General features: G+C 41.9%; 1 protein-coding gene and 1 pseudogene across 13 annotated transcripts in view; both read left to right on the top strand.

Annotated features, from left to right (window-relative positions):
- The window catches only part of ARHGEF11 (Rho guanine nucleotide exchange factor 11), a 112,386-nt gene that overhangs the window by 12,013 nt on the left and 87,223 nt on the right, over positions 1 to 13,150 (top strand). The window lies entirely within an intron of this gene.
- On the top strand, positions 717 to 3,715 carry LOC110567565 (translation machinery-associated protein 7-like; annotated as a pseudogene).

Raw genomic sequence — 13,150 nt, 5'->3', positions numbered from 1 at the left:
CCCCTCAAATAAGAAGCTTGGTCTGTTTAACAAGTCTTCACTTATCGTAGTGCTAGACATCAAGGATTCAACCAGAATACATTGCATACGTTGCCCTTAAGGAGCCTATGGTTTTGTGGAGGGAGACAGAAGTAAGTATGGTAGCACCCAAACTTATTCCTGTGGTAATAGTTGAAGCACTGGGAGAGACACCTAAAGAAGGTTTCCTAGAGGGAAGGACCTTTACACTGAGGCCAAAAAATAAAAGCCAGGCTGGAGAAAGGAAACACCCAGGCAGAGGGAGCAGCAGGTACGGAAGCCTCAAGCAAGAACGAGCATGGTGTTGTGAGAATTGCAAGTGGCTGTGACCTGTAGTGAGACCCTAGACCCATTAATTAAATGAAACTGGAGAAAAAGAAAACGAGTAGGACAGGGCCCAAGGACCACGCAATGCTCTGCTCTAGAGGCTTTGGACTTGCTCCTGAGGGCAGTGGAAGACCATTGTGAGATTTTAAATAGGGAGTGACATGATCAGATATGCTTTTACAAAAGCAAGATCATCCTGACTACAATGTAGACATGGGATTAAAAGAGTGAAAGTGGAGAGAGGGAAGGTGGGTTAGGAGACCTTTGCAGTAACCTGGACAAGAGATGAGTGTGGTCTCTGCTACAGAAGTGACTTTGGCAGAGATGGAGAAAAATGAGAGATCAGAGATTATGAAGTTGATTATGTGGGCATGGGAAAGGCAAGGATTATATGGGGATGAAGGAGAGTGTGGGGCAAGGATGACACCCTTACTCTTATCTTGGGCTCCTGGGTAGTACTATTCAATAAGAAAAGGAATTCTAGGGGGCAGGCGCCGTGTCCGGCCAGGAAGGTGGCAAGAAGAAGACCCTGAAACAGCCCAAGAAGCAGGCCAAGGAGATGGACAAGGAAGATCAGGCTTTCAAGCAGAAACGAAAAGAAGAGCAGAAGAAACTCGAAGAGCTAAAGCAAAGGCTGAGCGGAAGTGGCCCCTGGCCACAGGTGGAACTAAGAAATCTGGCAAAAAGTAAGCTGTTCTTGTCCCTGAGGAGACGGTGACCCTTTATTTCATCTATATTTAAACATCTGTATTCCCTGCCATAGCATCTTTTGCCACCTATAGCTGGAATTAAGTGTTGTCTTGGAACTGTTGTACATTTAAGAATAAATTTTGTATTAAAAAAAAAAGAAAGAAAAGGAACTCTAGGAAGAACATAACATGGTTGAGGGAGAGAGGAGGATAGGGGTCAGCATCCTTTTGGACATGGTGCGTTTGAAGTGCCTGTGGGAGATCCAAGGAAAGATGTTCAGCAGGCAACTGGAGCTTGGGCTGGAGGTCAGGAAGGTGTTCTGGGATAGAGAATCACATTAGCAGGTCATCAACACCTGGCCAGAGCAGTGGAGGCATAAGACTGTCTGGGGCAGGGTATAGAGAGAGGAGAGGGCTGTGCACAGAACCCTGAGAGGCATACATTTAAAAGGGAGGTGAAGGAAGGTGAGCCTGCAGAAGAGACTGGCAGGGAGTGACCGAGCCAGGGCAGTGAGGAGCCTCTGGAGTGAAGGGAGGGAGGGATTAACCATGTCAAGTTCTTCTAAGAGGTCATGGACAAAAAGGACAGAGAAATGCCTGGACTTAGTAACTAGGAGGATGTTCATGACCTCGGTGAGTGATATCTGGGCAGGAGCAAGGGTAGGAGCCAGTTTGCAGCGGATCCAAGTGAGAACAGGAGGTGAGGAAATGCTGATGGACACAGGCTAGTCAGTTCTTTCATCAAGTTTCTTCAGAAAGGAAAAATAAATATAGCTCCTGGTCCTATCAGTAGGACTTTAATTTTTTTTAAGGTAGGGACGTATTACCCTAGGTCAGAGGTGCTCAACCTTTAGAATACTTTAGAATCAGCTGGAGAACTTGTTAAAATACAGGTCTGTGGGCCCCATCCCAAATGTTCTGACTCTGTATTTGAGCTGGGGTTGGGGCCTGAGGATCTGCGTTGTTAGCAACTTCCCAGATGATGCCACTGCTGGCATTCTCTGCTTCCAGAGTCACTGCCTTATGACATCCATGCTCTTAACAGACTCTTTTTATGTTCTTAGAACAGAACTTTTGTTCATTGTCTATTTCAAAACTTGTTAGTGGCTCTACTCTGCTGGGAGTTGCTTCAGTGGATTGTGAATACCTTGGAGCAGACTGGTCGTTTTGTAAGCTTAACATAAGCTCCCCATCTGGGAAACCTTGCTTAGCCCATTTCTGCTTACCTCTGACACAGATGCAAATAAATCCTGTCTACTAGAGATCTCTAAGGATGGTGGGTTTACAGGATTTTTTTGTGATTTCAAAATTAAAGCCCAGAAGAGTCATACACTAGATAAATGTCAAAGCTTATAGTAAATGTCAAAATCAAATATACATAATTTTAATAATTCAGTTTTGGGTTAAGAGAGAGAATAAATTTCCTGAAACTCATCCCAGGTTCTGAATTTTACACTGGGAAGGATCCTTGGAATGTCATTGTTGCTTCTTAGCATGTTGTTAGAGCTCTTAAAACGTGGTTCCTGCATTAGAGCTTACGGCCCCAGAACCGCTTCCACAGAGTGGTCGGTTGTTCTACCCCTGCGGGAGTCCACACCCCCACTATGGCTTCTCTGCTCAAGGGGTGGGAGTAGGGATCCCATGCAGTTCTGGGGTTCTATTCTAGAGCCTTTGCCACTTCCCTTGAAATTGGGTTCAGGACCACACAACTGTGGTTTCTGAGAGTCCCCTGACCTTCAAGCCTCTTCCTCCTCTTCTGCTTTTCTTTTTGCCCTGTGCATCAGTGGGGCCATTTCTCATCATTTTCAGGTTCTCCAGACCGATGGCTCTGAGTCTGAGATGCAGGTGTGGGTCACAAGGTAGTGGTAGGTACGTGACACGGCCTGGAAATTCCTGTGCCTGAGGGTTTCCTAAATAACACTTCGGGCCTTAGGATCATTTAATTAAGCAATCGAAAACCCAGAGGAAATCCTAGTTCTCTTAGCTCAGTCTAGTTCAGGGCTGATAGCTACACTTCTGCTGTAGCTCATGCCTGGAGACATGTCCTTTTACTCATCCTGAACTTGAGGCCTGGCAGGTTGAGGAAGAACTGGGCAGGATATGGGGGAGAGACCACTCCCTCATTAAGATCTTACTTCCCATTTGTTGGTCTGGCCTATGGGAATTTTAAAATTCATTTAACACATTTACCGAATACATATTACATGTTAGGCAACATTCCAGGCACTGGGGATAGATACACTGGACCTTTTGTTCTGTTGGGGGCAAGACAGACAACAAGCAAGTGTATAAAATTATTATGATTAGTTGTGATCCAATGTATAAATGCATTTTGTAAGACCTGGGTTTGTGACTGCTGTGGGAGAGGCAGGAGGAAAGATGTGACAGGTTTAAGGGAGGAATTGCAGTCAAGAAGAGAAGTCAGTTTTTAAAGTTGGGAGGGGGACATAATTCATGGGAAGAGAAGGATGAAAGCTTGAGGACCAAGATAAGAGTGCAGTGATAATGAGGCTTCTTTGTATTTCTGCAGCACAGTATGTCATTGGCAAAGTGTCTTTTGTCCATTATCTCATTGAGGTGGTCCAGGGCAAGCATTTTCATTTTCATTTTATAGATAGGGAAACATGCCCAGGAGGCTTTAGTAACTTGCTTAAGGTCTACAAACTAAAAAGTAATGGAGTTGGAATTAAAAAAAAAAAAAAAAAAAAATTCTGTGCCTACTGAGCCCTCACCTAGTGCTGTTCCTCTTTTCCTGTACCCCTGTCAAGGCTTGGTGGTAAAAATGTGTAATTCTTAAGGGAGCCAGACATCAGATTTGCCTGAAAGTAGTGAAAGATAACCTCTAAGAAAGAGGTAGATAAACCAGGAGTCAAGTCCCCCAAGTTTTTCTGTCCCTTCCCAACACAATCTCCTTGTCCATGGCCCCTTTAGGACCCGAGGTTTGCATTCACTGTCTGAGAAGAGGATAACTCCCTGTCTTTTGCCTCTTCATTGGTTAATGGTGGGGAGAGTGGCACGCTGAGGCCTGGTAAAGTTTCAGTGAGGCTGGGAAAGACGCAGTCTCCTCAAAAGTGGCTCGGCACTCTACCACTTAGCAGTGCAGCATCTTTAAGCTACTCAGGGACCCTGTCTTTGTGTATGTACACTGTGGTGCCTGGGACTGTGTAGTGAATGGATGCTCAGGATAGTTTTACTGAAAAAAAGGATACAGTTTTTTTAGTTAACAGCTTTATTGAGATATACCGTACCATAAAATCCAGTGCTTCAGAGTGTACGGTTCAGTGATTTTTAGTATATTCACAGAGTTTTGCAGCCATCATCACTGTCTAATTCCAGGACATTTTAATCACCCCCAAAGAAACCTTGGCCCGTTAGCAGTCGCTCCTCATTGCCTGCTTCCCCCAGCCCCTGAAAACCTCTAATCTACTTTTGTCTCTATGGTTTTGCCTATTCTGAACATTTCATGTAGATGTAATAATACAGTCTGTGGTTTGTTGTGTCTGGCTTCCTTCACTTAGCATGATATTTTAAACATTTAACCATGTTTTAGTATGTATAAAAAGAACTTCATTCTTTTTATGGTTGAATAATATCCCACTGTATGGATAGATTCCGTTTTGTTTATCCATTTATCGGTTCGTAGACATTTGGGTTGTTTCCACTTTTTGACTATGATGCATAATACTACTGATAGAACATTTGTGTGCAGGTTTTTATGTGGACATAGTGTTCATTTCTCTTGGGTGTATATCTAGGAGGGGACTTGCTGATCATTTGGGAACTCTGAGGAACTGCCAAACTGTCTTCCAAAGTGGTTGCACAGCCAGGCACGATGGCTTACACCTGTAATCCAAGCACTTCGGGAGGCTGAGGCAGGTGGATCACCTGAAGCCAGGAGTTCAAGACCAGCTTGCCCAACATGGTGAAACCCCATCTGTACTCAAAATGCAAAAATTAGCTGGGCATGGTGGCAAGTAATTGTAATCCCAGCTACTCAGGAGGCTGAGAGGCAGGAAAATCGCCTAAACCTGGGAGGCGGAGGTTGCAGTGAACTGAGATTGTGCCATTGCACTCCAGCCTGGGCAACAGAGTGAGACTCCGTTTCAAAAACAAAAACCAAAGTGGTTGCACCCTTTTACATTCCCACAAGCAATATGTGAGGGTCCAGTTTTTCTGTATCTTTTTTTTGTTTTGAGACAGGGTCTCACTTCGGTTGCCCAGGCTGGAGTGCGGTGGTACAATCTCGGCTCACTGCAGCCTTGACCTCCCGAGCTCAGGTGATTCTCCCACCTTAGCCTCCTGAGTAGCTGGGACAACAGGTGCACGCCCCCACGCCCAGCTAGTTATTTGTATTTTTAGTAGAGACAGAGTTTCACCATGTTGCCCAGCTGTTCTCAAACTTCTGGATTCAAGCGATCCACCCACCTCAGCCTCCCAAAGTGCTGGGATTACAGGCATGAGCCACTGCACCCAGCCAGTTTCTCCTTATCTTTACCAACACTTACTGTCTTTCTTTTTGATTTTAACTAGCCTTGTGGGGGTGAAGTGGTATCTCACGGTGGTTTGGTTTGCGTTTCCTTAGTGCTTAAAGATGCCAAGCATCTTTTATGTTGATTATTTGCATATTTTCTTTGGAGAAATGTCTACTTAGATCCTTTGCCAATTTAAAAATTTGGGTTATTTGTGCTTTTGTTGTTGAGGAATGGATACAGTTTTAAGCTAAGTCATTTAACCTTTCTTGGCTTTACTTTTATCGATTGTAAAGTGGGAAAGTTGGATTTGATCTCTGAGATTCATTCAAATCTAATTTATTTAATCTTTGGTAATTTAGTCACTCTTTTAGGGTTCTACTCACCACTATGTTGCAGTCCAGTCTGGTTATTAGGGGTATGAATTTTATGTTGAATCAATCTAGGTTTCCTGCTACTTAACCCTTCTAAGCCTGTTTTCCCCTTTGGAAAACGAGGAAAAAAAGTATTTCTTTCATGAGGTTCCTCTGAAGATTAAATAAAAATAATGCATGTGAAGTGCTTAGCAAAATGCCTAATGTAGTTAAGAATTCAATAAATGTCAGCTATTATTATTATATCATTACTTCATGTCTTGTTGTCTCCACTTGGCAAGCCAGTTCCCCATACCCTGGATGTGACTTGCCTGTCCTGCTCTTAGAGCTTTTGTACAGACCAGTATTGTTCAGTTTATCCGTTGCTCCCCAACAGGGGCTTAACATAATTCTAATCATTTATTTTGTTCAGAATTCTGGAGGTTGATTGGGCTGAGCCAAGCAGTTGTTCTCACTTGAGGTCTCTCATGCAGTTGTCGTCATATAGGGACAGGGCTAGGCTTCCAAAGGCTTCTTCACTCTGGCACCCTTGCTGGGAGGACTCAAACAGCTGGGGCTTGAAACAGCTAGAGCTCTTCAGGGGTCTCTGTTTCTCTCCCCGCCACCCTTTCTCTGGAATCTCTAGATTATCTTTCTCCATGGCAACCTCAGAGTAGCTGACTTCTTACAAGGAGGGTGAAGGCTCTCAGAGCAAGCATCACAAGACGTTTGCAGAGGTGATGTCTTGATGAGCTAGCCTGGGGGGTCTGTTAGTTGAGGCAGTCACAAAGGCCAACCCAGGATGGGGAGAAGACATAGACACCACCTCTGATGGGCAGTGGTAAGGCTCTGGAAAAGCGTCAGGGTTGGGAGCTACTGTTGCAGTTACTTTTGGAAAATTCATTTGCCACAATTATTTAACTCCTTTATTGTTAATTTTTGTCCCTCCTCTCCTTCAAATACCAGTCCAAAATTAACTTACTAGTGAAGTCGTACCTTAACTCTCCTTGATGTGGGTTTCTTCTTTTTCCTATAGTTCTCACCATGTAGGTCCCTTTTGAGTTTTGTATGACATCCGATTATATTTTCTTTTCTTGTGCCTCTGTTACCTGTAAATACTCCCACAGTACCCACAACCAGACAGTACTGCTTTTTTTTTTTTTTTTTTTTTTTTGAGACAGGGTCTCACTCTGTTAGCCAGACTGGAGTACAGTGGCACTATCTTGATCTTGGCTCACTGCAGCCTCAACTTCCTGGGTAGCTGGGACTACAGGCACATGCCACCACACTCAGCTAATTTTTGTATTTTTTGTAGAGACAGGGTTTCGCCATGTTGCCCAGGCTGGTCTCAAGTGATGCTGGGCTCAAGCAATCCTCCTGCCTCGGCCTCCTAAAGTGCTGGGATTACAGTGAGCCACTCCACCCTGTAATCCAGCACTTTAAGTAATGTGGACCAGCTACCTGAAAGAGTTTACTAAAAATCTCCAATTAAGGTTTTTTCAATAACTTTAATCAACTAGTGATCAAATGTTGACTGGTTCTCTCTGCGTTAAAAATTCTCACGCTTTTTCAGACTGACCTCCAACCCTGGTCCATCCTGCACTTTAGGGAAACCCACATTCCACCCCTTTGTTTTCTCACATTCTATCACATCTAGGCATGACTGATAGATGGTGGCTTAGGAGAAATCCATCATAACAATTAGCATTTGTTCAGCACTTTACTGATTTTGGAAAGTGCTTTAAGAACAGGCAGTCTGAAACGTAGCTGTTATGGTTATTATTCTCCTTTATGATAAGAAAAGCTGAGGCTCCCAGGAGTTGGTACCTGAAATCACATAGTATTGAACCTATGCTCTGACCCTAAATCCTGAGCTTCCTCTCCTTGCTTGAGGAAGGCCTCTGATTTGGCCCCACTGGGTCTCGGAAATTGCCTTCTACCTTCTAGTCTTTGTTGAGGGTACTGAACTCTGATGAAATCTCTTTCTTCTACAATTCTAGCTCTACCTTCTCTATTATAGTCATCTGGGTGATCTGGGACTCAGAGCTTTGTTTTCCTTGCATGGTCTTGCCTCTGCTGCTTTGACTGTTTACCCTGGAGATTGTGTTGCTTGGGCACCCTGTGAGCTTGGTTAATTTGAAAAATTGCACTCCCATTAGGGGAAACTGCGTGCATGCGTGCGTGCGTGCGTGTGTGTGAGTGTGATCTAGGAAGACAGTCTGAGAAATAGTGCTTAATAAAATAGGAAGCACAGGATGGGCAAAAGGACAGGAAGGTAGCTAGACAAAGTAGAGAAAAGAATCTCCCAAAATGGTAACTTTAAAGTTCTCTTTTCTTTGGTGGAGTAGAGAACAGGCAGATGCAAAACCGATGCTGTCTCTGCCTCTGACTCTGCTGGTATCCTCTCCTGACTGCAGATTGATACTTATGTCGTCAGGGACTCTTCACTGAGAGTTGGCTTCATTTTATTTCCTGTCTTGATGATCAAATACTTGGTGAGTGTAGTTAGGCTGCTGTTGCAAGAACCAGGATATAAACCAGGCAAAGGATAAGAATCCACTTAATATAATAATCCTTTCAGTACCAAGCATTATACAGCGTTTTTATTCTTCAAAGCGCTTTCTATCTATTGTTATACCTACCCTCATCACAGACTTGTGAGGAACAGCCTGGGCATGATGAAGGAGCCATCTCCCGCCAAGTGACTTAGTTTCCCTTTTCTCCTCTCCTTCCTTCTGCCTGGGTTCCTCTAGGACACACTTTTTTGACAGCTCTTTCCAGCTTTTAAAATTGGCCCCTTCTGATATAACTCAGCTCCTTTATCTGTCCTCCCATGAATAGAGTCCCTTCCCTCCCTAATAGTAATTAACAGGGGAGCCTGCTCATCTGTGTGGCTGCCCAGTCTGTCATCATCAATCTCACAGAGAACCCTTTATATGAAAGCTACAAGATTAGAAAATAAATTGGCTAGGGCAAAAAGATTACCAACTCAGGCTAGGAACCTGCATGTTCAGGAAGATGTAGGGGAGGGGTGGTGAGGAGGGAGGGATGCGATAACTAGCTGGCAGCCCTGATCCTCCTGGAATCCAAGGTCCTTTTTCCCTCTCTACTAGATTTATACCCCGTCTCATTTCAGCTACCATTGTTTCAGTCAGCATCTACACCTGCTTTGTATTGTGTGCTCATTTCTCTTCGACATGCATTGGGGAAGATAATACAGACAAGTGGTACTTGCCTTTAGGGAACCAGGAGCTTGTTGGAAAGGCACCTGCAAAAGAACTAAGAACCTGGAAGCAGCAGCTTCACTTGAAGGGCAGAGTAAAGGCACCACAGCCCACAACAGGAGTGCTTACTGTCTGTACCATAGGTTTGGTAGAGATAATAAATCTCCCCTTCTTTCTGATTTACTTTCAGGTCTTATTTGGCAATTAATTGACTTCAGCAAGAGATGTTCATAGATCCTAAGTTGATGTTCTGTACTGTGCTAGACAGAGGTTGTAGGGATTTAATTTATAAGCATATAGTTAACATGGGGTATGTGTTCAAAAAATAGGAACGGAATAATCACTCCAGATGCCAGAGGAGTGACATATCTAAGACACATATTAAAAAGTTTTTTTCTGGTGTTATGAATAGACAGGGGGTTCGAGAGAAAACATGAGAGAACTATTAAACTATTACAGTAATCTAGTCAAGAGATGATGGGCATAATTATGGAGTTAAAAATCTGTTGTTTTGACTGTGGCACAGATACAAACTTCTTTAACTGTGGAGAAAGATAGGTTCCTGTGTGGTGTTTTTTTTTCCTTTCCCCCATGCATTGTATCTTTGATACAGCTTTTGGTCAAAGATGAAAAGGAGATTATTATAAACGTGCCCTCAAGTCTAGATATAAATACATTGAAACATATTTACATAACATCGCAGGCTGATGTTTTTTGAGGATTAGTGAATTGGCTGATTTAATTGCTACTTCATCTAACCTTCATGACTTCACAATCCATAGCCATTTATTTTGTATCATAATAATCCCTTGTGTATGTGCAGTACTTGCAGTTTTATCGTTTGAGTATTTTCATATATATTCTTGTATAACAGCTTCTCGAGATATAATTCATATGCCATAAGATTCACCTAAGGTTGTGCAACCATTATCACTGTCTATAATTTCAGACATTTTCATCACCCCAAAAATAAACCTCAAACCCATTAACAGTCACTTTCCATTCCCCCTCCCTGCAGTCCCAGGCAACCACTAGTCTACCTTGTCTCTATGGATTTGCCTATTTGGGACATTACATGTAAATAGAATTATACAAAATGTGGCCATTTGTGTCTGGCTTCTTTCACTAAGCATGATACTTTCAAGGTTCATTTTGTTGTAGCATGTGTCAATACTTCATTGTTTTTATGCCAATTAATGTCCTGTTGTGTGGATATACCACTTTTTGTTTATCTGGTCATCAGTTGATGGATGTTTGTTTCTCCTTTTTGGCTATTATGAATAATGCTGCATGAACATTTGTGTATAAGTTTTATGTGAGCATATATTTTTATTTCTCTTGGTTGTGTATGTAGGAGGGGAGTTGCTGGATCATATGGTAACTCTGTGTTTAGCACGTTGAGGAACTACCAAACTTTTCCAAAGCGGTTGCACCATTTTACATTCCCACTAGCAATTTGTGAGCCTTCCAGTTTCTCCACATCATCTCCAGTAGTTGTTATTATCCATCTTGTTTTTTTTTATGATTTGTTTGTTTTTTTAAGGTAGAGTCTTGATGTCACCCAGGCTGGAGTGCAGTGGCATGATCTCGGCTCACTGCAACCTTCACCTCCCGGGTTCAAATTATTCTCCAGCCTCAGCCTCCTGAGTAGCTGGGATTATAGGTGTGTACCACTGCATCTGGTTAATTCTTGTATTTTTAGTAGAGATGGGGTTTCACCATGTTGGCCAGGCTGAGCTCGAACTCCTGACCTCAGGTGATCTGCCCGCCTCGGCCTCCCAAAGTGTTGGGATTACAGGCGTGAGCCACAGTGCCCAGCCTATTATCTGTCATCTTATTATAGCTGGACAGTGGGCATAGAGTAGTATCTCATTTTGATTTGCATTTATTTAATGACTGATGATGCTGAACATCTTTTTATGTGCTTATTGGCCCTTTGTATATCTTATTTAGAGAAATTTCTGTTCACATCCTTTGCCCATTTTTTATTTGGGTTATTTGTCCCTGTATTGTTGAGTTTTAAGAGCTTTTTATAGATTCTGGATACTAGACCCTTGTCAGAGACATATGATTGGCAAATAATTTCTCCCATCCCATGGAGTGTCTTTCCACTTTTTTTGAGGATGTCCTTTGACACACAAGACTTTTTAATTACGTCTAATTTCTTTTTTCTTTTGTTGCTATGCTTTTGGTGTCATGTCTGAGAAACCATTGCCTACCTCAGAAGTCACAAAGATATACTCCCATGTTTCTTCTAAGAGTTCCGTAGTTAACTCTTATAGTCTGTGGTCCATTTGAGTTAATTTTTATGTATGGCATGAGATAGTTGTCCAACTTCATACTTCTGCTGGTTGTTCCAGCACCATTTGTTGAAAAGACTATTCTTTCTCCATTGAATTGTCTTGGCACCTTTGTTGAAAATCAGTGGACCCATAAATGTGATGGCTTATTTCTGGTTTCTCAGTTCCATTCCATTGATCTCTGTCATTATGCCAGTGCCACACTGTAGCTTTGTAATAGGCTTTGAAATCAGAAAATGTGAGTTCTCCAACTTTGAGTTTTTTTTAAGATCATTATGGCCATTCTGAGTCACTTATATTTCCATATGAATTTTAGGATCAGCTTGTCAATTTCTATTAAAAAAATCAACAGGAATTTTGATAGGGATTGCATCAAATCTGTAGATAACTTTGTGGAGTAGTACCATCTTAACAATTTTAAACCTTCCAACCCGTAAACGTGGATGTCTTCCCATTTATTCAGGTCTTTACTTTTTTCAATGATGGTTTTTAGTTTTGAGTGTACAAGTCTCGCACTTCTTTTCTCAGATTTATTCCTAGGTATTGTATTCTCTTTAGTGCTATTGCAAATGTAATTGTTTTCTTAATTTCATTCAGATTTTTCATTGCTAATATATAGAAATATAGTTGAATTCTCTATCTTGATCTTGCGTCCTGCAACCTTGCTGACTTTATTTTTATCATAATAGGTTTTGTTGTGGATTCCCTAGATTTTCTATATGCAAGATCATTCCATGTATAGAGATAAGTTTTTCTTCTTCCTTTCCCATCTGGATGGCTATTTCTTTTTCTTGTCTAATTTCCCTGGCTAGACTCAGTACAGTGTTGAACAGAAGTAGTGAGAGTGGCCATCCTTAGTTTATTCCTGATCTTCGGGAGAAAGCATTCAGTTTTTCACCATTAAGTATGATAGCTTTGGCTTTTTTATACATGATGTTCATCAGGTAGAGGATTTCTATTTCTAGTTTGCTGAATGTTTTTTATTATAAAAGGGTGTTGGATTTTGTCAGATGTTCTTTTTACATCTATCGAGATGATCATGGTTTTGTTCTTTAATCTCTTAATATAGTGTGTTACACAAATTGAGTTTCATATGTTAAACCAACCTTGCATTCCTGGGATGAACCCCACTTGGTCATGATAAAGAATACTTTATCGGTGTTGCTGGATTCAATTTGCTGATATTTTGATGAGGATTTTTGCAAATAGAGTCTCGTTTGATCCTTGAAACAACCCTATGGGATTAGGGTCCATATGAAGCAACTGAGGCGTAAGTTGTTTGCCTGTGACCACATAGTGTCAACCTGGAACAGGAATGCAAGACTTTTGAATTTAGTCTTTTTATCCACAGTTTCACATGGCCCCTTGTTTAGCATCTATAACCCACAGTTGATTCCATTTATTTAGACTATTTCCTTTTATGAAACACCGTTATTACTGTCTTGTATTGAAAACTTCCAGAGGGTGGTCTTGTTAATACTCCTGTCACATGGCCACCTAATTAGGGCTTAATATTGGATGCATTTGAGGTGCTAGTGAAATTTACATCCTTGATGGTTATTATTTTGATTTTAAATATATCTTTGTCATTGTCTCTTTTTTGATTCAGGAGCATTACAGGGCAAGGACATGCCTGTGATTCTGCTTTCTTTTTGGATATTCAGCATTTGCCATCCTCAAATAAATACTTGATAAAGGTTTTAGGATTGGAAGGATGCATGTCTATAGTGCCCACCTGAAAACATCTAAGGACAGGTTCTGTTGGCCAAG

This window comes from Aotus nancymaae, unplaced genomic scaffold (genome assembly GCF_030222135.1).
Source record: "Aotus nancymaae isolate 86718 unplaced genomic scaffold, 86718_ANA_hifiasm-v0.15.2.pri h1tg000108l, whole genome shotgun sequence".
NCBI lineage: Eukaryota > Metazoa > Chordata > Mammalia > Primates > Aotidae > Aotus > Aotus nancymaae.
This window is presented reverse-complemented; position numbering and strand designations above follow the sequence as displayed.